Source organism: Cinclus cinclus, chromosome 24 (genome assembly GCF_963662255.1).
Source record: "Cinclus cinclus chromosome 24, bCinCin1.1, whole genome shotgun sequence".
Lineage (NCBI taxonomy): Eukaryota > Metazoa > Chordata > Aves > Passeriformes > Cinclidae > Cinclus > Cinclus cinclus.
The window spans coordinates 7,874,251-7,898,063 of record NC_085069.1 but is presented as its reverse complement, the minus strand read 5'-3'; positions in this window follow the sequence as shown (position 1 = coordinate 7,898,063).

Sequence of the window (23,813 nt, the reverse complement as noted above, 5' to 3'; positions counted from 1 at the left end):
AAGCCAAACTCAAGAGCCCACTTGGCAAGTGTCATTTTGTAGGGCGCGTTTGGGCCTCCGATGGCAGCCAGGTTTGGAGGAGGGGGCAGCTTTGGTCTGGGAGAAATCCTCGTCCTTATGGAATTTTTGGAGGCAAAAGCCCTGCATGGGCCGCCGGCAAGTTGACTCCGAAAGGAGGCACTTTTCCTCAAGAAGCCAAACTCAAGAGCCCGCTTGGCAGATGTCATTTTGTAGGGCGCGTTTGGGCCTCCGATGGCAGCCAGGTTTGGCGGAGGGGGCAGCTTTGGTCTGGGAGGAATCCTCGTCCTTATGGAATTTTTGTAGGCAAAAGCCCTGCATGGGCCGCCGGCAAGTTGACTCCGAAAGGAGGCAATTTTCCCCAAGAAGCCAAACTCAAGAGCCCACTTGGCAGATGTCATTTTGTAGGGCGCGTTTGGGCCTCCGATGGCAGCCAGGTTTGGAGGAGGGAGCAGCTTTGGTCTGGGAGAAATCCTTGTCCTTCTGGAATTTTTGTAGGCAAAAGCCCAGGACGGGCCGCAGGCAAGTTAGGCAAGTTGGCTTTGAAAGGAGGCACTTTTCCCCAAGAAGCCAAACTCAAGAGCCCACTTGGCAGGTGTCATTTTGTAGGGCGCGTTTGGGCCTCCGATGGCAGCCAGGTTTGGAGGAGGGGGCAGCTTTGGTCTGGGAGAAATCCTCGTCCTTCTGGAATTTTTGTACTCAAAAGCCCAGGACGGGCCGCAGGCAAGTTAGGCAAGTTGGCTCCGAAAGGAGGCACTTTTCCCCAAGAAGCCAAACACAAGAACCCACAATGCAGATGTCATTTTGTAGGGCGCGTTTGGGCCTCCGATGGCAGCCAGGTTTGGAGGAGGGGGCAGCTTTGTTCTGGGAGAAATCCTCGTCCTTATGGAATTTTTGTAGGCAAAAGCCCTGCATGGGCCGCCGGCAAGTTGACTCCGAAAGGAGGCAATTTTCCCCAAGAAGCCAAACTCAAGAGCCCACTTGGCAGGTGTCATTTTGTAGGGCGCGTTTGGGCCTCCGATGGCAGCCAGGTTTGGAGGAGGGGGCAGCTTTGGTCTGGGAGAAATCCTCGTCCTTATGGAATTTTTGTAGGCAAAACCCCTGCATGAGCCGCAGGCAAGTTGACTCCGAAAGGAGGCACTTTTCCCCAGAAAGCCAAACTCAAGAGCCCACTTGGCAGATGTCATTTTGTAGGGCGCGTTTGGGCCTCCGATGGCAGCCAGGTTTGGAGGAGGGGGCAGCTTTGGTCTGGGAGGAATCCTCGTCCTTATGGAATTTTTGTAGCAAAATCCCAGGACGGGACGCAGGCAAGTTGGTTTTGAAAGGAGTCACTTTTCCCCAAGAAGCCAAACTCAAGAGCCGACTTGGCAGGTGTCATTTTGTAGGGCGCGTTTGGGCCTCCGATGTCAGCCAGGTTTGGAGGAGGGGGCAGCTTTGGTCTGGGAGAAATCCTCGTCCTTCTGGAATTTTTGTAGGCAAAAAACCCACATGGGCCGCAGGCAAGTTAGGCAAGTTGACTCCGAAAGGAGGCACTTTTCCCCAAGAAGCCAAACTCAAGAACCCTCAATGCAGATGTCATTTTGTGGGGCGCGTTTGGGCCTCCGATGGCAGCCAGGTTTGGAGGAGGGGGCAGCTTTGGTCTGGGAGAAATCCTCGTCCTTATGGAATTTTTGTAGTCTAAAGCCCAGCACGGGCCGCAGGCTAGTTAGGCAAGTTGGCTTTGAAAGGAGGCACTTCCACCCAAGAAGCCAAACTCAAGAGCCCACTTGGCAGGTGTCATTTTGTAGGGCGCGTTTGGGCCTCCGATGGCAGCCAGGTTTGGAGGAGGGGGCAGCTTTGGTCTGGGAGAAATCCTCGTCCTTCTGGAATTTTTGTAGGCAAAAGCCCAGGACGGGCCGCAGGCAAGTTGGCTTTGAAAGGAGGTACTTCCACCCAAGAAGCCAAATTCAAGAGCCCACTTGGCAGATGTCATTTTGTAGGGCACGTTTCGGCCTCCGATGGCAGCCAGGTTTGGAGGAGGGGGCAGCTTTGGTCTGGGAGAAATCCTCGTACTTATGGAATTTTTGTAGGCAAAAACCCCGCATGGGCCGCAGGCAAGTTAGGCAAGTTGCTTTGAAAGGAGGCACTTTCCCCCAAGAAGCCAAACTCAAGAACCCACAATGCAGATGTCATTTTGTAGGGCGCGTTTGGGCCACCGATGGAAGCCAGGTTTGGAGGAGGGGGCAGCTTTGGTCTGGGAGAAATCCTCGTCCTTATGGAATTTTTGTAGCAAAAGCCAAGGATGGGCCGCAGGCAAGTTAGGCAAGTTGGCTCCGAAAGGAGGCACTTTTCCCCAAGAAGCCAAACTCAAGAGCCCACTTGGCAGATGTCATTTTGTAGGGCGCGTTTGGGCCTCCGATGGCAGCCAGGTTTGGAGGAGGGGGCAGCTTTGGTCTGGGAGAAATCCTCGTCCTTATGGAATTTTTGTAGGCAAAAGCCCAGGACCGGCCGCAGGCAAGTTGGCTTTGAAAGGAGGCACTTCCACCCAAGAAGCCAAACTCAAGAGCCCACTTGGCAGGTGTCATTTTGTAGGGCACGTTTGGGCCTCCAATGGCAGCCAGGTTTGGAGGAGGGGGCAGCTTTGGTCTGGGAGAAATCCTCGTCCTTATGGAATTTTTGGAGGCAAAAGCCCTGCATGGGCCGCAGGCAAGTTGACTCCGAAAGGAGGCACTTTTCCCCAGGAAGCCAAACTCAAGAACCCTCAATGCAGGTGTAATTTTGTGGGGCGCGTTTGGGCCTCCGATGGCAGCCAGGTTTGGAGGAGGGGGCAGCTTTGGTCTGGGAGAAATCCTCGTCCTTCTGGAATTTTTGGAGGCAAAAGCCCAGGACGGGCCGCAGGCAAGTTAGGCAATTTGGCTCCGAATGGAGGCACTTTTCCCCAAGAAGCCAAACTCAAGAGCCCACTTGGCAGGTGTCATTTTGTAGGGCGCGTTTGGGCCTCTGATGGCAGCCAGGTTTGGAGGAGGGGGCAGCTTTGGTCTGGGAGAAATCCTCGTCCTTATGGAATTTTTGTAGGCAAAAGCCCAGCACGGGCCGCAGGCTAGTTAGGCAAGTTGGCTCCGAAAGGAGGCACTTTTCCCCAAGAAGCCAAACTCAAGAGCCCACTTGGCAAGTGTCATTTTGTAGGGCGCGTTTGGGCCTCCGATGGCAGCCAGGTTTGGAGGAGGGGGCAGCTTTGGTCTGGGAGAAATCCTCGTCCTTATGGAATTTTTGGAGGCAAAAGCCCTGCATGGGCCGCCGGCAAGTTGACTCCGAAAGGAGGCACTTTTCCTCAAGAAGCCAAACTCAAGAGCCCGCTTGGCAGATGTCATTTTGTAGGGCGCGTTTGGGCCTCCGATGGCAGCCAGGTTTGGCGGAGGGGGCAGCTTTGGTCTGGGAGGAATCCTCGTCCTTATGGAATTTTTGTAGGCAAAAGCCCTGCATGGGCCGCCGGCAAGTTGACTCCGAAAGGAGGCAATTTTCCCCAAGAAGCCAAACTCAAGAGCCCACTTGGCAGATGTCATTTTGTAGGGCGCGTTTGGGCCTCCGATGGCAGCCAGGTTTGGAGGAGGGGGCAGCTTTGGTCTGGGAGAAATCCTCGTCCTTCTGGAATTTTTGTAGGCAAAAGCCCAGGACGGGCCGCAGGCAAGTTGGCTTTGAAAGGAGGTACTTCCACCCAAGAAGCCAAACTCAAGAGCCCACTTGGCAGATGTCATTTTGTAGGGCACGTTTGGGCCTCCGATGGCAGCCAGGTTTGGAGGAGGGGGCAGCTTTGGTCTGGGAGAAATCCTCGTCCTTATGGAATTTTTGTAGCAAAAGCCCGGGACGGGACACAGGCAAGTTGGTTTTGAAAGGAGTCACTTTTCCCCAAGAAGCCAAACTCAAGAGCCCACTTGGCAGGTGTCATTTTGTAGGGCACGTTTGGGCCTCCGATGGCAGCCAGGTTTGGAGGAGGGGGCAGCTTTGGCCTGGGAGAAATCCTCGTCCTTATGGAATTTTTGGAGGCAAAAGCCCAGGACGGGCCGCAGGCAAGTTAGGCAAGTTGGCTCCGAAAGGAGGCACTTTTCCCCAAGAAGCCAAACTCAAGAACCCTCAATGCAGATGTCATTTTGTGGGGCGCGTTTGGGCCTCTGATGGCAGCCAGGTTTGGAGGAGGGGGCAGCTTTGGTCTGGGAGAAATCCTCGTCCTTCTGGAATTTTTGTAGCAAAAGCCCGGGACGTGACACAGGCAAGTTGGTTTTGAAAGGAGTCACTTTTCCCCAAGAAGCCAAACTCAAGAGCCCACTTGGCAGGTGTCATTTTGTAGGGCACGTTTGGGCCTCCGATGGCAGCCAGGTTTGGAGGAGGGGGCAGCTTTGGCCTGGGAGAAATCCTCGTCCTTCTGGAATTTTTGGAGGCAAAAGCCCAGGAAGGGCCGCAGGCAAGTTAGGCAAGTTGGCTCCGAAAGGAGGCACTTTTCCCCAAGAAGCCAAACTCAAGAGCCCACTTGGCAAATGTCATTTTGTAGGGCGCGTTTGGGCCTCCGATGGCAGCCAGGTTTGGAGGAGGGGGCAGCTTTGGTCTGGGAGAAATCCTCGTCCTTATGGAATTTTTGTAGCAAAAGCCCAGGACGGGCCGCAGGCAAGTTGGCTTTGAAAGGAGGCACTTTTCCCCAGGAAGCCAAACTCAAGAACCCTCAATGCAGGTGTCATTTTGTGGGGCGCGTTTGGGCCTCCGATGGCAGCCAGGTTTGGAGGAGGGGGCAGCTTTAGTCTGGGAGAAATCCTCGTCCTTATGGAATTTTTGTAGGCAGAAGCCCTGCATGGGCCGCCGGCAAGTTGACTCCGAAAGGAGGCACTTTTCCCCGGGAAGCCAAACTCAAGAACCCTCAATGCAGGTGTCATTTTGTAGGGCGCGTTTGGTCCTCCGATGGCAGCCAGGTTTGGAGGAGGGGCCAGCTTTGGTCTGGGAGAAATCCTCGTCCTTATGGAATTTCTGGAGGCAAAAGACCAGGACGGGCCGCAGGCAAGTTGGCTTTGAAAGGAGGCACTTTTCCCCAAGAAGCCAAACTCAAGAGCCCACTTGGCAGTTGTCATTTTGTAGGGCGCGTTTGGGCCTCCGATGGCAGCCAGGTTTGGAGGAGGGAGCAGCTTTGGTCTGGGAGAAATCCTCGTCCTTATGGAATTTTTGTAGGCAAAAGCCCAGCACAGGCCGCAGGCTAGTTAGGCAAGTTGGCTCCGAAAGGAGGCACTTTTCCCCAAGAAGCCAAACTCAAGAGCCCGCTTGGCAGATGTCATTTTGTAGGGCGCGTTTGGGCCTCCGATGGCAGCCAGGTTTGGCGGAGGGGGCAGCTTTCGTCTGGGAGGAATCCTCGTCCTTATGGAATTTTGTAGCAATCGTCCGGGACGGGACGCAGGCAAGTTGGTTTTGAAAGGAGTCACTTTTCCCCAAGAAGCCAAACTCAAGAGCCCACTTGGCAGATGTCATTTTGTAGGGCGCGTTTGGGCCTCCGATGGCAGCCAGGTTTGGAGGAGGGAGCAGCTTTGGTCTGGGAGAAATCCTTGTCCTTCTGGAATTTTTGTAGGCAAAAGCCCAGGACGGGCCGCAGGCAAGTTAGGCAAGTTGGCTTTGAAAGGAGGCACTTTTCCCCAAGAAGCCAAACTCAAGAGCCCACTTGGCAGGTGTCATTTTGTAGGGCGCGTTTGGGCCTCCGATGGCAGCCAGGTTTGGAGGAGGGGGCAGCTTTGGTCTGGGAGAAATCCTCGTCCTTCTGGAATTTTTGTACTCAAAAGCCCAGGACGGGCCGCAGGCAAGTTAGGCAAGTTGGCTCCGAAAGGAGGCACTTTTCCCCAAGAAGCCAAACTCAAGAACCCACAATGCAGATGTCATTTTGTAGGGCGCGTTTGGGCCTCCGATGGCAGCCAGGTTTGGAGGAGGGGGCAGCTTTGTTCTGGGAGAAATCCTCATCCTTATGGAATTTTTGTAGGCAAAAGCCCTGCATGGGCCGCCGGCAAGTTGACTCCGAAAGGAGGCAATTTTCCCCAAGAAGCCAAACTCAAGAGCCCACTTGGCAGGTGTCATTTTGTAGGGCGCGTTTGGGCCTCCGATGGCAGCCAGGTTTGGAGGAGGGGGCAGCTTTGGTCTGGGAGAAATCCTCGTCCTTATGGAATTTTTGTAGGCAAAACCCCTGCATGAGCCGCAGGCAAGTTGACTCCGAAAGGAGGCACTTTTCCCCAGAAAGCCAAACTCAAGAGCCCACTTGGCAGATGTCATTTTGTAGGGCGCGTTTGGGCCTCCGATGGCAGCCAGGTTTGGAGGAGGGGGCAGCTTTGGTCTGGGAGAAATCCTCGTCCTTATGGAATTTTTGTAGCAAAAGCCCAGGACGGGACGCAGGCAAGTTGGTTTTGAAAGGAGTCACTTTTCCCCAAGAAGCCAAACTCAAGAGCCGACTTGGCAGGTGTCATTTTGTAGGGCGCGTTTGGGCCTCCGATGGCAGCCAGGTTTGGAGGAGGGGGCAGCTTTGGTCTGGGAGAAATCCTCGTCCTTATGGAATTTTTGTAGTCTAAAGCCCAGCACGGGCCGCAGGCTATTTAGGCAAGTTGGCTTTGAAAGGAGGCACTTCCACCCAAGAAGCCAAACTCAAGAGCCCACTTGGCAGATGTCATTTTGTAGGGCGCGTTTGGGCCTCCGATGGCAGCCAGGTTTGGAGGAGGGGGCAGCTTTGGTCTGGGAGAAATCCTCGTCCTTATGGAATTTTTGTAGGCAAAAACCCCGCATGGGCCGCAGGCAAGTTAGGCAAGTTGCTTTGAAAGGAGGCACTTTCCCCCAAGAAGCCAAACTCAAGAACCCACAATGCAGATGTCATTTTGTAGGGCGCGTTTGGGCCACCGATGGAAGCCAGGTTTGGAGGAGGGGGCAGCTTTGGTCTGGGAGAAATCCTCGTCCTTATGGAATTTTTGTCGGCAAAAGCCAAGGATGGGCCGCAGGCAAGTTAGGCAAGTTGGCTCCGAAAGGAGGCACTTTTCCCCAAGAAGCCAAACTCAAGAGCCCACTTGGCAGATGTCATTTTGTAGGGCGCGTTTGGGCCTCCGATGGCAGCCAGGTTTGGAGGAGGGGGCAGCTTTGGTCTGGGAGAAATCCTCGTCCTTATGGAATTTTTGTAGGCAAAAGCCCAGGACCGGCCGCAGGCAAGTTGGCTTTGAAAGGAGGCACTTCCACCCAAGAAGCCAAACTCAAGAGCCCACTTGGCAGGTGTCATTTTGTAGGGCACGTTTGGGCCTCCAATGGCAGCCAGGTTTGGAGGAGGGGGCAGCTTTGGTCTGGGAGAAATCCTCGTCCTTATGGAATTTTTGGAGGCAAAAGCCCTGCATGGGCCGCAGGCAAGTTGACTCCGAAAGGAGGCACTTTTCCCCAGGAAGCCAAACTCAAGAACCCTCAATGCAGGTGTAATTTTGTGGGGCGCGTTTTGGCCTCCGATGGCAGCCAGGTTTGGAGGAGGGGGCAGCTTTGGTCTGGGAGAAATCCTCGTCCTTCTGGAATTTTTGGAGTCAAAAGCCCAGGACGGGCCGCAGGCAAGTTAGGCAATTTGGCTCCGAATGGAGGCACTTTTCCCCAAGAAGCCAAACTCAAGAGCCCACTTGGCAGGTGTCATTTTGTAGGGCGCGTTTGGGCCTCTGATGGCAGCCAGGTTTGGAGGAGGGGGCAGCTTTGGTCTGGGAGAAATCCTCGTCCTTATGGAATTTTTGTAGGCAAAAGCCCAGCACAGGCCGCAGGCTAGTTAGGCAAGTTGGCTCCGAAAGGAGGCACTTTTCCCCAAGAAGCCAAACTCAAGAGCCCACTTGGCAGGTGTCATTTTGTAGGGCGCGTTTGGGCCTCCGATGGCAGCCAGGTTTGGAGGAGGGGGCAGCTTTGGTCTGGGAGAAATCCTCGTCCTTATGGAATTTTTGGAGGCAAAAGCCCTGCATGGGCCGCCGGCAAGTTGACTCCGAAAGGAGGCACTTTTCCTCAAGAAGCCAAACTCAAGAGCCCGCTTGGCAGATGTCATTTTGTAGGGCGCGTTTGGGCCTCCGATGGCAGCCAGGTTTGGCGGAGGGGGCAGCTTTGGTCTGGGAGGAATCCTCGTCCTTATGGAATTTTTGTAGGCAAAAGCCCTGCATGGGCCGCCGGCAAGTTGACTCCGAAAGGAGGCACTTTTCCCCAAGAAGCCAAACTCAAGAGCCCACTTGGCAGGTGTCATTTTGTAGGGCGCGTTTGGGCCTCCGATGGCAGCCAGGTTTGGAGGAGGGGGCAGCTTTGGTCTGGGAGAAATCCTCGTCCTTATGGAATTTTTGTAGGCAAAACCCCTGCATGAGCCGCAGGCAAGTTGACTCCGAAAGGAGGCACTTTTCCCCAGAAAGAAGCCAAACTCAAGAGCCCACTTGGCAGATGTCATTTTGTAGGGCGCGTTTGGGCTTCCGATGGCAGCCAGGTTTGGAGGAGGGGGCAGCTTTGGTCTGGGAGGAATCCTCGTCCTTATGGAATTTTTGTAGCAAAAGCCCGGGACGGGACGCAGGCAAGTTGGTTTTGAAAGGAGTCACTTTTCCCCAAGAAGCCAAACTCAAGAGCCCACTTGGCAGGTGTCATTTTCTAGGGCGCGTTTGGGCCTCCGATGTCAGCCAGGTTTGGAGGAGGGGGCAGCTTTGGTCTGGGAGAAATCCTCGTCCTTATGGAATTTTTGTAGTCTAAAGCCCAGCACGGGCCGCAGGCTAGTTAGGCAAGTTGGCTTTGAAAGGAGGCACTTTTCCTCAAGAAGCCAAACTCAAGAGCCCACTTGGCAGATGTCATTTTGTAGGGCGCGTTTGGGCCTCCGATGGCAGCCAGGTTTGGAGGAGGGGGCAGCTTTGGTCTGGGAGAAATCCTCGCCCTTATGGAATTTTTGTAGGCAAAAGCCAAGGACCGGCCGCAGGCAAGTTGGCTTTGAAAGGAGGTACTTCCACCCAAGAAGCCAAACTCAAGAGCCCACTTGGCAGGTGTCATTTTGTAGGGCACGTTTGGGCCTCCGATGGCAGCCAGGTTTGGAGGAGGGGGCAGCTTTGGTCTGGGAGAAATCCTCGTCCTTCTGGAATTTTTGGAGGCAAAAGCCCAGGACGGGCCGCAGGCAAGTTAGGCAAGTTGGCTCCGAAAGGAGGCACTTTTCCCCAAGAAGCCAAACTCAAGAGCCCACTTGGCAGATGTCATTTTGTGGGGCGCATTTGGGCCTCTGATGGCAGCCAGGTTTGGAGGAGGGGGCAGCTTTGGTCTGGGAGAAATCCTCGTCCTTATGGAATTTTTGTAGTCTAAAGCCCAGCACGGGCCGCAGGCTAGTTAGGCAAGTTGGCTTTGAAAGGAGGCACTTTCCCCCAAGAAGCCAAACTCAAGAGCCCACTTGGCAGGTGTCATTTTGTAGGGCGCGTTTGGGCCTCCAATGGCAGCCAGGTTTGGAGGAGGGGGCAGCTTTGGTCTGGGAGAAATCCTCGTCCTTATGGAATTTTTGGAGGCAAAAGCCCAGGACGGGCCGCAGGCAAGTTGGCTTTGAAAGGAGGTACTTCCACCCAAGAAGCCAAACTCAAGAGCCCACTTGGCAGGTGTCATTTTGTAGGGCACGTTTGGGCCTCCGATGTCAGCCAGGTTTGGAGGAGGGGGCAGCTTTGGTCTGGGAGAAATCGTCATCCTTATGGAATTTTTGTAGGCAAAAGCCCAGGACGGGCCGCAGGCAAGTTGGCTTTGAAAGGAGGTACTTCCACCCAAGAAGCCAAACTCAAGAGCCCACTTGGCAGATGTCATTTTGTAGGGCACGTTTGGGCCTCCGATGGCAGCCAGGTTTGGAGGAGGGGGCAGCTTTGGTCTGGGAGAAATCCTCGTCCTTATGGAATTTTTGTAGCAAAAGCCCGGGACGGGACACAGGCAAGTTGGTTTTGAAAGGAGTCACTTTTCCACAAGAAGCCAAACTCAAGAGCCCACTTGGCAGGTGTCATTTTGTAGGGCACGTTTGGGCCTCCGATGGCAGCCAGGTTTGGAGGAGGGGGCAGCTTTGGTCTGGGAGAAATCCTCGTCCTTATGGAATTTTTGTAGGCAAAAGCCTAGGACGGGCCGCAGGCAAGTTAGGCAAGTTGGCTCCGAAAGGAGGCACTTTTCCCCAAGAAGCCAAACTCAAGAACCCTCAATGGAGATGTCATTTTGTGGGGCGCGTTTGGGCCTCCGATGGCAGCCAGGTTTGGAGGAGAGGGCAGCTTTGGTCTGGGAGAAATCCTCGTCCTTCTGGAATTTTTGTAGCAAAAGCCCGGGACGGGACACAGGCAAGTTGGTTTTGAAAGGAGTCACTTTTCCCCAAGAAGCCAAACTCAAGAGCCCACTTGGCAGGTGTCATTTTGTAGGGCACGTTTGGGCCTCCGATGGCAGCCAGGTTTGGAGGAGGGGGCAGCTTTGGTCTGGGAGAAATCCTCGTCCTTCTGGAATTTTTGTAGGCAAAAGCCCTGCATGGGCCGCAGGCAAGTTGACTCCGAAAGGAGGCACTTTTCCCCAGGAAGCCAAACTCAAGAACCCTCAATGCAGGTGTCATTTTGTGGGGCGCGTTTGGGCCTCCGATGGCAGCCAGGTTTGGAGGAGGGGGCAGCTTTGGTCTGGGAGAAATCCTCGTCCTTCTGGAATTTTTGGAGGCAAAAGCCCAGGACGGGCCGCAGGCAAGTTAGGCAATTTGGCTCCGAAAGGAGGCACTTTTCCCCAAGAAGCCAAACTCAAGAGCCCACTTGGCAGATGTCATTTTGTAGGGCGCGTTTGGGCCTCTGATGGCAGCCAGGTTTGGAGGAGGGGGCAGCTTTGGTCTGGGAGAAATCCTCGTCCTTATGGAATTTTTGTAGGCAAAAGCCCAGCACAGGCCGCAGGCTAGTTAGGCAAGTTGGCTCCGAAAGGAGGCACTTTTCCCCAAGAAGCCAAACTCAAGAGCCCACTTGGCAAGTGTCATTTTGTAGGGCGCGTTTGGGCCTCCGATGGCAGCCAGGTTTGGAGGAGGGGGCAGCTTTGGTCTGGGAGAAATCCTCGTCCTTATGGAATTTTTGGAGGCAAAAGCCCTGCATGGGCCGCCGGCAAGTTGACTCCGAAAGGAGGCACTTTTCCCCAAGAAGCCAAACTCAAGAGCCCGCTTGGCAGATGTCATTTTGTAGGGCGCGTTTGGGCTTCCGATGGCAGCCAGGTTTGGCGGAGGGGGCAGCTTTCGTCTGGGAGGAATCCTCGTCCTTATGGAATTTTTGTAGCAATCGTCCGGGACGGGACGCAGGCAAGTTGGTTTTGAAAGGAGTCACTTTTCCCCAAGAAGCCAAACTCAAGAGCCCACTTGGCAGATGTCATTTTGTAGGGCGCGTTTGGGCCTCCGATGGCAGCCAGGTTTGGAGGAGGGAGCAGCTTTGGTCTGGGAGAAATCCTTGTCCTTCTGGAATTTTTGTAGGCAAAAGCCCAGGACGGGCCGCAGGCAAGTTAGGCAAGTTGGCTTTGAAAGGAGGCACTTTTCCCCAAGAAGCCAAACTCAAGAGCCCACTTGGCAGGTGTCATTTTTTAGGGCGCGTTTGGGCCTCCGATGGCAGCCAGGTTTGGAGGAGGGGGCAGCTTTGGTCTGGGAGAAATCCTCGTCCTTCTGGAATTTTTGTACTCAAAAGCCCAGGACGGGCCGCAGGCAAGTTAGGCAAGTTGGCTCCGAAAGGAGGCACTTTTCCGCAAGAAGCCAAACTCAAGAACCCACAATGCAGATGTCATTTTGTAGGGCGCGTTTGGGCCTCCGATGGCAGACAGGTTTGGAGGAGGGGGCAGCTTTGGTCTGGGAGAAATCCTCGTCCTTCTGGAATTTTTGTAGGCAAAAGCCCTGCATGGGCCGCCGGCAAGTTGACTCCGAAAGGAGGCACTTTTCCCCAGAAAGCCAAACTCAAGAGCCCACTTGGCAGATGTCATTTTGTAGGGCGCGTTTGGGCCTCCGATGGCAGCCAGGTTTGGAGGAGGGGGCAGCTTTGGTCTGGGAGAAATCCTCGTCCTTATGGAATTTTTGTAGGCAAAACCCCTGCATGAGCCGCAGGCAAGTTGACTCCGAAAGGAGGCACTTTTCCCCAGAAAGCCAAACTCAAGAGCCCACTTGGCAGATGTCATTTTGTGGGGCGCGTTTGGGCCTCCGATGGCAGCCAGGTTTGGAGGAGGGGGCAGCTTTGGTCTGGGAGAAATCCTCGTCCTTATGGAATTTTTGTAGTCTAAAGCCCAGCACGGGCTGCAGGCAAGTTGGCTTTGAAAGGAGGCACTTTCCCCAAAGAAGCCAAACTCAGGAGCCCACTTGGCAGATGTCATTTTGTAGGGCGCGTTTGGGCCTCCGATGGCAGCTAGGTTTGGAGGAGGGGGCAGCTTTGGTCTGGGAGAAATCCTCGTCCTTATGGAATTTTTGTAGGCAAAAGCCCAGAATGGGCTGCAGGCTAGTTAGGCAAGTTGGCTTTGAAAGGAGGCACTTTTCCGCAAGAAGCCAAACTCAAGAGCCCACTTGGCAGATGTCATTTTGTAGGGCGCGTTTGGGCCTCCGATGGCAGCCAGGTTTGGAGGAGGGGGCAGCTTTGGTCTGGGAGAAATCCTCGTCCTTATGGAATTTTTGGAGGCAAAAGCCCAGGACGGGCCGCAGGCAAGTTGGCTTTGAAAGGAGGCACTTCCACCCAAGAAGCCAAACTCAAGAGCCCACTTGGCAGGTGTCATTTTGTAGGGCACGTTTGGGCCTCCAATGGCAGCCAGGTTTGGAGGAGGGGGCAGCTTTGGTCTGGGAGAAATCCTCGTCCTTATGGAATTTTTGGAGGCAAACGCCCTGCATGGGCCGCAGGCAAGTTGACTCCGAAAGGAGGCACTTTTCCCCAGGAAGCCAAACTCAAGAACCCTCAATGCAGGTGTAATTTTGTGGGGCGCGTTTGGGCCTCCGATGGCAGCCAGGTTTGGAGGAGGGGGCAGCTTTGGTCTGGGAGAAATCCTCGTCCTTCTGGAATTTTTGGAGGCAAAAGCCCAGGACGGGCCGCAGGCAAGTTAGGCAATTTGGCTCCGAAAGGAGGCACTTTTCCCCAAGAAGCCAAACTCAAGAGCCCACTTGTCAGATGTCATTTTGTAGGGCGCGTTTGGGCCTCTGATGGCAGCCAGGTTTGGAGGAGGGGGCAGCTTTGGTCTGGGAGAAATCCTCGTCCTTATGGAATTTTTGGAGGCAAAAGCCCTGCATGGGCCGCCGGCAAGTTGACTCCGAAAGGAGGCACTTTTCCCCAAGAAGCCAAACTCAAGAGCCCGCTTGGCAGATGTCATTTTGTAGGGCGCGTGTGGGCCTCCGATGTCAGCCAGGTTTGGAGGAGGGGGCAGCTTTGGTCTGGGAGGAATCCTCGTCCTTATGGAATTTTTGTAGGCAAAAGCCCTGCATGGGCCGCAGGCAAGTTGACTCCGAAAGGAGGCACTTTTCCCCAGAAAGCCAAACTCAAGAGCCCACTTGGCAGATGTCATTTTGTAGGGCGCGTTTGGGCCTCCGATGGCAGCCAGGTTTGGAGGAGGGGGCAGCTTTGGTCTGGGAGGAATCCTCGTCCTTATGGAATTTTTGTAGCAAAAGCCCGGGACGGGACGCAGGCAAGTTGGTTTTGAAAGGAGTCACTTTTCCCCAAGAAGCCAAACTCAAGAGCCCACTTGGCAGGTGTCATTTTGTAGGGCGCGTTTGGGCCTCCGATGTCAGCCAGGTTTGGAGGAGGGGGCAGCTTTGGTCTGGGAGAAATCCTCGTCCTTATGGAATTTTTGTAGGCAAAAACCCCGCATGGGCCGCAGGCAAGTTAGGCAAGTTGACTCCGAAAGGAGGCACTTTTCCCCAAGAAGCCAAACTCAAGAACCCTCAATGCAGATGTCATTTTGTGGGGCGCGTTTGGGCCTCCGATGGCAGCCAGGTTTGGAGGAGGGGGCAGCTTTGGTCTGGGAGAAATCCTCGTCCTTATGGAATTTTTGTAGTCTAAAGCCCAGCACGGGCCGCAGGCTAGTTAGGCAAGTTGGCTTTGAAAGGAGGCACTTTTCCGCAAGAAGCCAAACTCAAGAGCCCACTTGGCAGATGTCATTTTGTAGGGCGCGTTTGGGCCTCCGATGGCAGCCAGGTTTGGAGGAGGGGGCAGCTTTGGTCTGGGAGAAATCCTCGTCCTTATGGAATTTTTGGAGGCAAAAGCCCAGGACGGGCCGCAGGCAAGTTGGCTTTGAAAGGAGGCACTTCCACCCAAGAAGCCAAACTCAAGAGCCCACTTGGCCGGTGTCATTTTGTAGGGCACGTTTGGGCCTCCGATGGCAGCCAGGTTTGGAGGAGGGGGCAGCTTTGGTCTGGGAGAAATCCTCGTCCTTCTGGAATTTTTGTAGGCAAAAGCCCTGCATGGGCCGCCGGCAAGTTGACTCCGAAAGGAGGCACTTTTCCCCAGGAAGCCAAACTCAAGAACCCTCAATGCAGGTGTCATTTTGTGGGGCGCGTTTGGGCCTCCGATGGCAGCCAGGTTTGGAGGAGGGGGCAGCTTTGGTCTGGGAGAAATCCTCGTCCTTATGGAATTTTTGTAGGCAAAAGCCCAGGACGGGATGCAGGCAAGTTGGTTTTGAAAGGAGGTACTTCCACCCAAGAAGACAAACTCAAGAGCCCACTTGGCAGATGTCATTTTGTAGGGCACGTTTCGGCCTCCGATGGCAGCCAGGTTTGGAGGAGGGGGCAGCTTTGGTCTGGGAGAAATCCTCGTCCTTATGGAATTTTTGTAGTCAAAAGCCCAGCACGGGCCGCAGGCTAGTTAGGCAAGTTGGCTTTGAAAGGAGGCACTTTTCCGCAAGAAGCCAAACTCAAGAGCCCACTTGGCAAATGTCATTTTGTAGGGCGCGTTTGGGCCTCCGATGGCAGCCAGCTTTGGAGGAGGGGGCAGCTTTGGTCTGGGAGAAATCCTCGTCCTTATGGAATTTTTGTAGGCAAAAGCCCAGCACAGGCCGCAGGCTAGTTAGGCAAGTTGGCTCCGAAAGGAGGCACTTTTCCCCAAGAAGCCAAACTCAAGAGCCCACTTGGCAGGTGTCATTTTGTAGGGCGCGTTTGGGCCTCCGATGGCAGCCAGGTTTGGAGGAGGGGGCAGCTTTGGTCTGGGAGAAATCCTCGTCCTTATGGAATTTTTGGAGGCAAAAGCCCTGCATGGGCCGCCGGCAAGTTGACTCCGAAAGGAGGCACTTTTCCCCAAGAAGCCAAACTCAAGAGCCCGCTTGGCAGATGTCATTTTGTAGGGCGCGTTTGGGCCTCCGATGGCAGCCAGGTTTGGCGGAGGGGGCAGCTTTGGTCTGGGAGAAATCCTCGTCCTTATGGAATTTTTGTAGCAAACGTCCGGGACGGGACGCAGGCAAGTTGGTTTTGAAAGGAGTCACTTTTCCACAAGAAGCCAAACTCAAGAGCCCACTTGGCAGGTGTCATTTTGTAGGGCACGTTTGGGCCTCCGATGGCAGCCAGGTTTGGAGGAGGGGGCAGCTTTGGTCTGGGAGAAATCCTCGTCCTTATGGAATTTTTGTAGGCAAAAGCCTAGGACGGGCCGCAGGCAAGTTAGGCAAGTTGGCTCCGAAAGGAGGCACTTTTCCCCAAGAAGCCAAACTCAAGAACCCTCAATGCAGATGTCATTTTGTGGGGCGCGTTTGGGCCTCCGATGGCAGCCAGGTTTGGAGGAGAGGGCAGCTTTGGTCTGGGAGAAATCCTCGTCCTTCTGGAATTTTTGTAGCAAAAGCCCGGGACGGGACACAGGCAAGTTGGTTTTGAAAGGAGTCACTTTTCCCCAAGAAGCCAAACTCAAGAGCCCACTTGGCAGGTGTCATTTTGTAGGGCACGTTTGGGCCTCCGATGGCAGCCAGGTTTGGAGGAGGGGGCAGCTTTGGCCTGGGAGAAATCCTCGTCCTTATGGAATTTTTGGAGGCAAAAGCCCAGGACGGGCCGCAGGCAAGTTAGGCAAGTTGGCTCCGAAAGGAGGCACTTTTCCCCAAGAAGCCAAACTCAAGAACCCTCAATGCAGATGTCATTTTGTGGGGCGCGTTTGGGCCTCCGATGGCAGCCAGGTTTGGAGGAGGGGGCAGCTTTGGTCTGGGAGAAATCCTCGTCCTTATGGAATTTTTGTTGTCAAAAGCCCAGCACGGGCCGCAGGCTAGTTAGGCAAGTTGGCTTTGAAAGGAGGCACTTTTCCGCAAGAAGCCAAACTCAAGAGCCCACTTGGCAAATGTCATTTTGTAGGGCGCGTTTGGGCCTCCGATGGCAGCCAGGTTTGGAGGAGGGGGCAGCTTTGGTCTGGGAGAAATCCTCGTCCTTATGGAATTTTTGTAGGCAAAACCCCTGCATGAGCCGCAGGCAAGTTGACTCCGAAAGGAGGCACTTTTCCCTAGAAAGCCAAACTCAAGAGCCCACTTGGCAGATGTCATTTTGTAGGGCGCGTTTGGGCCTCCGATGGCAGCCAGGTTTGGAGGAGGGGGCAGCTTTGGTCTGGGAGGAATCCTCGTCCTTATGGAATTTTTGTAGCAAAAGCCCAGGACGGGACGCAGGCAAGTTGGTTTTGAAAGGAGTCACTTTTCCCCAAGAAGCCAAACTCAAGAGCCGACTTGGCAGGTGTCATTTTGTAGGGCGCGTTTGGGCCTCCGATGTCAGCCAGGTTTGGAGGAGGGGGCAGCTTTGGTCTGGGAGAAATCCTCGTCCTTCTGGAATTTTTGTAGGCAAAAGCCCTGCATGGGCCGCAGGCAAGTTGACGCCGAAAGGAGGCACTTTTCCCCAGGAAGCCAAACTCAAGAACCCTCAATGCAGGTGTCATTTTGTGGGGCGCGTTTGGGCCTCCGATGGCAGCCAGGTTTGGAGGAGGGGGCAGCTTTGGTCTGGGAGAAATCCTCGTCCTTATGGAATTTTTGTAGGCAAAAGCCCAGGACGGGATGCAGGCAAGTTGGTTTTGAAAGGAGGTACTTCCACCCAAGAAGACAAACTCAAGAGCCCACTTGGCAGATGTCATTTTGTAGGGCACGTTTCGGCCTCCGATGGCAGCCAGGTTTGGAGGAGGGGGCAGCTTTGGTCTGGGAGAAATCCTCGTCCTTATGGAATTTTTGTAGTCAAAAGCCCAGCACGGGCCGCAGGCTAGTTAGGCAAGTTGGCTTTGAAAGGAGGCACTTTTCCGCAAGAAGCCAAACTCAAGAGCCCACTTGGCAAATGTCATTTTGTAGGGCGCGTTTGGGCCTCCGATGGCAGCCAGCTTTGGAGGAGGGGGCAGCTTTGGTCTGGGAGAAATCCTCGTCCTTATGGAATTTTTGTAGGCAAAAGCCCAGCACAGGCCGCAGGCTAGTTAGGCAAGTTGGCTCCGAAAGGAGGCACTTTTCCCCAAGAAGCCAAACTCAAGAGCCCACTTGGCAGGTGTCATTTTGTAGGGCGCGTTTGGGCCTCCGATGGCAGCCAGGTTTGGAGGAGGGGGCAGCTTTGGTCTGGGAGAAATCCTCGTCCTTATGGAATTTTTGGAGGCAAAAGCCCTGCATGGGCCGCCGGCAAGTTGACTCCGAAAGGAGGCACTTTTCCCCAAGAAGCCAAACTCAAGAGCCCGCTTGGCAGATGTCATTTTGTAGGGCGCGTTTGGGCCTCCGATGGCAGCCAGGTTTGGCGGAGGGGGCAGCTTTGGTCTGGGAGAAATCCTCGTCCTTATGGAATTTTTGTAGCAAACGTCCGGGACGGGACGCAGGCAAGTTGGTTTTGAAAGGAGTCACTTTTCCACAAGAAGCCAAACTCAAGAGCCCACTTGGCAGGTGTCATTTTGTAGGGCACGTTTGGGCCTCCGATGGCAGCCAGGTTTGGAGGAGGGGGCAGCTTTGGTCTGGGAGAAATCCTCGTCCTTATGGAATTTTTGTAGGCAAAAGCCTAGGACGGGCCGCAGGCAAGTTAGGCAAGTTGGCTCCGAAAGGAGGCACTTTTCCCCAAGAAGCCAAACTCAAGAACCCTCAATGCAGATGTCATTTTGTGGGGCGCGTTTGGGCCTCCGATGGCAGCCAGGTTTGGAGGAGAGGGCAGCTTTGGTCTGGGAGAAATCCTCGTCCTTCTGGAATTTTTGTAGCAAAAGCCCGGGACGGGACACAGGCAAGTTGGTTTTGAAAGGAGTCACTTTTCCCCAAGAAGCCAAACTCAAGAGCCCACTTGGCAGGTGTCATTTTGTAGGGCACGTTTGGGCCTCCGATGGCAGCCAGGTTTGGAGGAGGGGGCAGCTTTGGCCTGGGAGAAATCCTCGTCCTTATGGAATTTTTGGAGGCAAAAGCCCAGGACGGGCCGCAGGCAAGTTAGGCAAGTTGGCTCCGAAAGGAGGCACTTTTCCCCAAGAAGCCAAACTCAAGAACCCTCAATGCAGATGTCATTTTGTGGGGCGCGTTTGGGCCTCCGATGGCAGCCAGGTTTGGAGGAGGGGGCAGCTTTGGTCTGGGAGAAATCCTCGTCCTTATGGAATTTTTGTTGTCAAAAGCCCAGCACGGGCCGCAGGCTAGTTAGGCAAGTTGGCTTTGAAAGGAGGCACTTTTCCGCAAGAAGCCAAACTCAAGAGCCCACTTGGCAAATGTCATTTTGTAGGGCGCGTTTGGGCCTCCGATGGCAGCCAGGTTTGGAGGAGGGGGCAGCTTTGGTCTGGGAGAAATCCTCGTCCTTATGGAATTTTTGTAGGCAAAACCCCTGCATGAGCCGCAGGCAAGTTGACTCCGAAAGGAGGCACTTTTCCCTAGAAAGCCAAACTCAAGAGCCCACTTGGCAGATGTCATTTTGTAGGGCGCGTTTGGGCCTCCGATGGCAGCCAGGTTTGGAGGAGGGGGCAGCTTTGGTCTGGGAGGAATCCTCGTCCTTATGGAATTTTTGTAGCAAAAGCCCAGGACGGGACGCAGGCAAGTTGGTTTTGAAAGGAGTCACTTTTCCCCAAGAAGCCAAACTCAAGAGCCGACTTGGCAGGTGTCATTTTGTAGGGCGCGTTTGGGCCTCCGATGTCAGCCAGGTTTGGAGGAGGGGGCAGCTTTGGTCTGGGAGAAATCCTCGTCCTTCTGGAATTTTTGTAGGCAAAAGCCCTGCATGGGCCGCAGGCAAGTTGACGCCGAAAGGAGGCACTTTTCCCCAGGAAGCCAAACTCAAGAACCCTCAATGCAGGTGTCATTTTGTGGGGCGCGTTTGGGCCTCCGATGGCAGCCAGGTTTGGAGGAGGGGGCAGCTTTGGTCTGGGAGAAATCCTCGTCCTTTTGGAATTTTTGGAGGCAAAAGCCCAGGACGGGCCCCAGGCAAGTTAGGCAATTTGGCTCCGAAAGGAGGCACTTTTCCCCAAGAAGCCAAACTCAAGAGCCCACTTGGCAGATGTCATTTTGTAGGGCGCGTTTGGGCCTCCGATGGCAGCCAGGTTTGGAGGAGGGGGCAGCTTTCTTCTGGGAGAAATCCTCGTCCTTATGGAATTTTTGTAGTCTAAAGCCCAGCACGGGCCGCAGGCTAGTTAGGCAAGTTGGCTTTGAACGGAGGCACTTTTCCGCAAGAAGCCAAACTCAAGAGCCCACTTGGCAGATGTCATTTTGTAGGGCACGTTTGGGCCTCCGATGGCAGCCAGGTTTGGAGGAGGGGGCAGCTTTGTTCTGGGAGAAATCCTCGTCCTTATGGAATTTTTGTAGGCAAAAGCCCTGCATGGGCCGCCGGCAAGTTGACTCCGAAAGGAGGCACTTTTCCCCAAGAAGCCAAACTCAAGAGCCCACTTGGCAGGTGTCATTTTGTAGGGCGCGTTTGGGCCTCCGATGGCAGCCAGGTTTGGAGGAGGGGGCAGCTTTGGTCTGGGAGAAATCCTCGTCCTTATGGAATTTTTGTAGGCAAAAACCCCGCATGGGCCGCAGGCAAGTTAGGCAAGTTGGCTGCGAAAGGAGGCACTTTTCCCCAAGAAGCCAAACTCAAGAACCCTCAATGCAGATGTCATTTTGTGGGGCGCGTTTGGGCCTCCGATGGCAGCCAGGTTTGGAGGAGGGGGCAGCTTTGGTCTGGGAGAAATCCTCGTCCTTATGGAATTTTTGTAGTCTAAAGCCCAGCACGGGCCGCAGGCTAGTTAGGCAAGTTGGCTTTGATAGGAGGCACTTTCCCCCAAGAAGCCAAACTCAAGAGCCCACTTGGCAGATGTCATTTTGTAGGGCGCGTTTCGGCCTCCGATGGCAGCCAGGTTGGGAGGAGGGGGCAGCTTTGGTCTGGGAGAAATCCTCGTCCTTATGGAATTTTTGTAGGCAAAAGCCCAGGACGGGCCGCAGGCAAGTTGGCTTTGAAAGGAGGCACTTCCACCCAAGAAGCCAAACTCAAGAGCCCACTTGGCAGATGTCATTTTGTAGGGCACGTTTGGGCCTCCGATGGCAGCCAGGTTTGGAGGAGGGGGCAGCTTTGGTCTGGGAGAAATCCTCGTCCTTATGGAATTTTTGTCGGCAAAAGCCCTGCATGGACCGCAGGCAAGTTGACTCCGAAAGGAGGCACTTTTCCCCAGAAAGCCAAACTCAAGAGCCCACTTGGCAGATGTCATTTTGTAGGGCACGTTTGGGCCTCCGATGGCAGCCAGGTTTGGAGGAGGGGGCAGCTTTGGTCTGGGAGGAATCCTCGTCCTTATGGAATTTTTGTAGCAAAAGCCCGGGACGGGACGCAGGCAAGTTGGTTTTGAAAGGAGTCACTTTTCCCCAAGAAGCCAAACTCAAGAGCCCACTTGGCAGGTGTCATTTTGTAGGGCGCGTTTGGGCCTCCGATGGCAGCCAGGTTTGGAGGAGGTGGCAGCTTTGGTCTGGGAGAAATCCTCGTCCTTATGGAATTTTTGGAGGCAAAAGCCCAGGACGGGCCGCAGGCAAGTTAGGGAATTTGGCTCCGCAAGGAGGCACTTTTCCCCAAGAAGCCAAACTCAAGAGCCCACAATGCAGATGTCATTTTGTAGGGCGCGTTTGGGCCTCCGATGGCAGCCAGGTTTGGAGGAGGGGGCAGCTTTGGTCTGGGAGAAATCCTCGTCCTTATGGAATTTTTGGAGGCAAAAGCCCTGCATGGGCCGCCGGCAAGTTGACTCCGAAAGGAGGCACTTTTCCGCAAGAAGCCAAACTCAAGAGCCCGCTTGGCAGATGTCATTTTGTAGGGCGCGTTTGGGCCTCCGATGGCAGCCAGGTTTGGCGGAGGGGGCAGCTTTGGTCTGGGAGGAATCCTCGTCCTTATGGAATTTTTGTAGCAAACGTCCGGGACGGGATGCAGGCAAGTTGGTTTTGAAAGGAGTCACTTTTCCCCAAGAAGCCAAACTCAAGAGCCCACTTGGCAGATGTCATTTTGTAGGGCGCGTTTGGGCCTCCGATGGCAGCCAGGTTTGGAGGAGGGGGCAGCTTTGGTCTGGGAGAAATCCTCGTCCTTCTGGAATTTTTGTACTCAAAAGCCCAGGACGGGCCGCAGGCAAGTTAGGCAAGTTGGCTCCGAAAGGAGGCACTTTTCCCCAAGAAGCCAAACTCAAGAACCCACAATGCAGATGTCATTTTGTAGGGCGCGTTTGGGCCTCCGATGGCAGCCAGGTTTGGAGGAGGGGGCAGCTTTCTTCTGGGAGAAATCCTCGTCCTTATGGAATTTTTGTAGTCTAAAGCCCAGCACGGGCCGCAGGCTAGTTAGGCAAGTTGGCTTTGAACGGAGGCACTTTTCCGCAAGAAGCCAAACTCAAGAGCCCACTTGGCAGATGTCATTTTGTAGGGCACGTTTGGGCCTCCGATGGCAGCCAGGTTTGGAGGAGGGGGCAGCTTTGTTCTGGGAGAAATCCTCGTCCTTATGGAATTTTTGTAGGCAAAAGCCCTGCATGGGCCGCCGGCAAGTTGACTCCGAAAGGAGGCACTTTTCCCCAAGAAGCCAAACTCAAGAGCCCACTTGGCAGGTGTCATTTTGTAGGGCGCGTTTGGGCCTCCGATGGCAGCCAGGTTTGGAGGAGGGGGCAGCTTTGGTCTGGGAGAAATCCTCGTCCTTATGGAATTTTTGTAGGCAAAAGCCCAGAATGGGCCGCGGGCTAGTTAGGCAAGTTGGCTTTGAAAGGAGGCACTTTTCCCCAAGAAGCCAAACTCAAGAGCCCACTTGGCAGGTGTCATTTTGTAGGGCGCGTTTGGGCCTCCGATGGCAGCCAGGTTTGGAGGAGGGGGCAGCTTTGGTCTGGGAGAAATCCTCGTCCTTATGGAATTTTTGTAGGCAAAAACCCCGCATGGGCCGCAGGCAAGTTAGGCAAGTTGGCTCCGAAAGGAGGCACTTTTCCCCAAGAAGCCAAACTCAAGAACCCTCAATGCAGATGTCATTTTGTGGGGCGCGTTTGGGCCTCCGATGGCAGCCAGGTTTGGAGGAGGGGGCAGCTTTGGTCTGGGAGAAATCCTCGTCCTTATGGAATTTTTGTAGTATAAAGCCCAGCACGGGCTGCAGGCAAGTTGGCTTTGAAAGGAGGCACTTTCCCCCAAGAAGCCAAACTCAGGAGCCCACTTGGCAGGTGTCATTTTGTAGGGCGCGTATGGGCCTCCGATGGCAGCCAGGTTTGGAGGAGGGGGCAGCTTTGGTCTGGGAGAAATCCTCGTCCTTATGGAATTTTTGTAGGCAAATGCCCTGCATGGGCCGCAGGCAAGTTGACTCCGAAAGGAGGCACTTTTCCCCAGGAAGCCAAACTCAAGAACCCTCAATGCAGGTGTCATTTTGTGGGGCGCGTTTGGGCCTCCGATGGCAGCCAGGTTTGGAGGAGGGGGCAGCTTTGGTCTGGGAGAAATCCTCGTCCTTATGGAATTTTTGGAGGCAAAAGCCCAGGACGGGCCGCAGGCAAGTTAGGCAATTTGGCTCCGCAAGGAGGCACTTTTCCCCAAGAAGCCAAACTCAAGAGCCCACTTGGCAGATGTCATTTTGTAGGGCGCGTTTGGGCCTCCGATGGCAGCCAGGTTTGGAGGAGGGGGCAGCTTTGGTCTGGGAGAAATCCTCATCCTTATGGAATTTTTGGAGGCAAAAGCCCTGCATGGGCCGCCGGCAAGTTGACTCCGAAAGGAGGCACTTTTCCCCAAGAAGCCAAACTCAAGAACCCACTTGGCAGATGTCATTTTGTAGGGCGCGTTTGGGCCTCCGATGGCAGCCAGGTTTGGAGGAGGGGGCAGCTTTGGTCTGGGAGAAATCCTCGTCCTTATGGAATTTTTGTAGTATAAAGCCCAGCACGGGCTGCAGGCAAGTTGGCTTTGAAAGGAGGCACTTTTCCCCAAGAAGCCAAACTCAAGAGCCCACTTGGCAGATGTCATTTTGTAGGGCGCGTTTGGGCCTCCGATGGCAGCCAGGTTTGGAGGAGGGGGCAGCTTTGGTCTGGGAGAAATCCTCGTCCTTCTGGAATTTTTGTACTCAAAAGCCCAGGACGGGCCGCAGGCAAGTTAGGCAAGTTGGCTCCGAAAGGAGGCACTTTTCCCCAAGAAGCCAAACTCAAGAACCCTCAATGCAGATGTCCTTTTGTAGGGCGCGTTTGGGCCTCCGATGGCAGCCAGGTTTGGAGGAGGGGGCAGCTTTGGTCTGGGAGAAATCCTCGTCCTTATGGAATTTTTGTAGTATAAAGCCCAGCACGGGCTGCAGGCAAGTTGGCTTTGAAAGGAGGCACTTTTCCCCAAGAAGCCAAACTCAAGAGCCCACTTGGCAGATGTCATTTTGTAGGGCGCGTTTGGGCCTCCGATGGCAGCCAGGTTTGGAGGAGGGGGCAGCTTTGGTCTGGGAGAAATCCTCGTCCTTCTGGAATTTTTGTACTCAAAAGCCC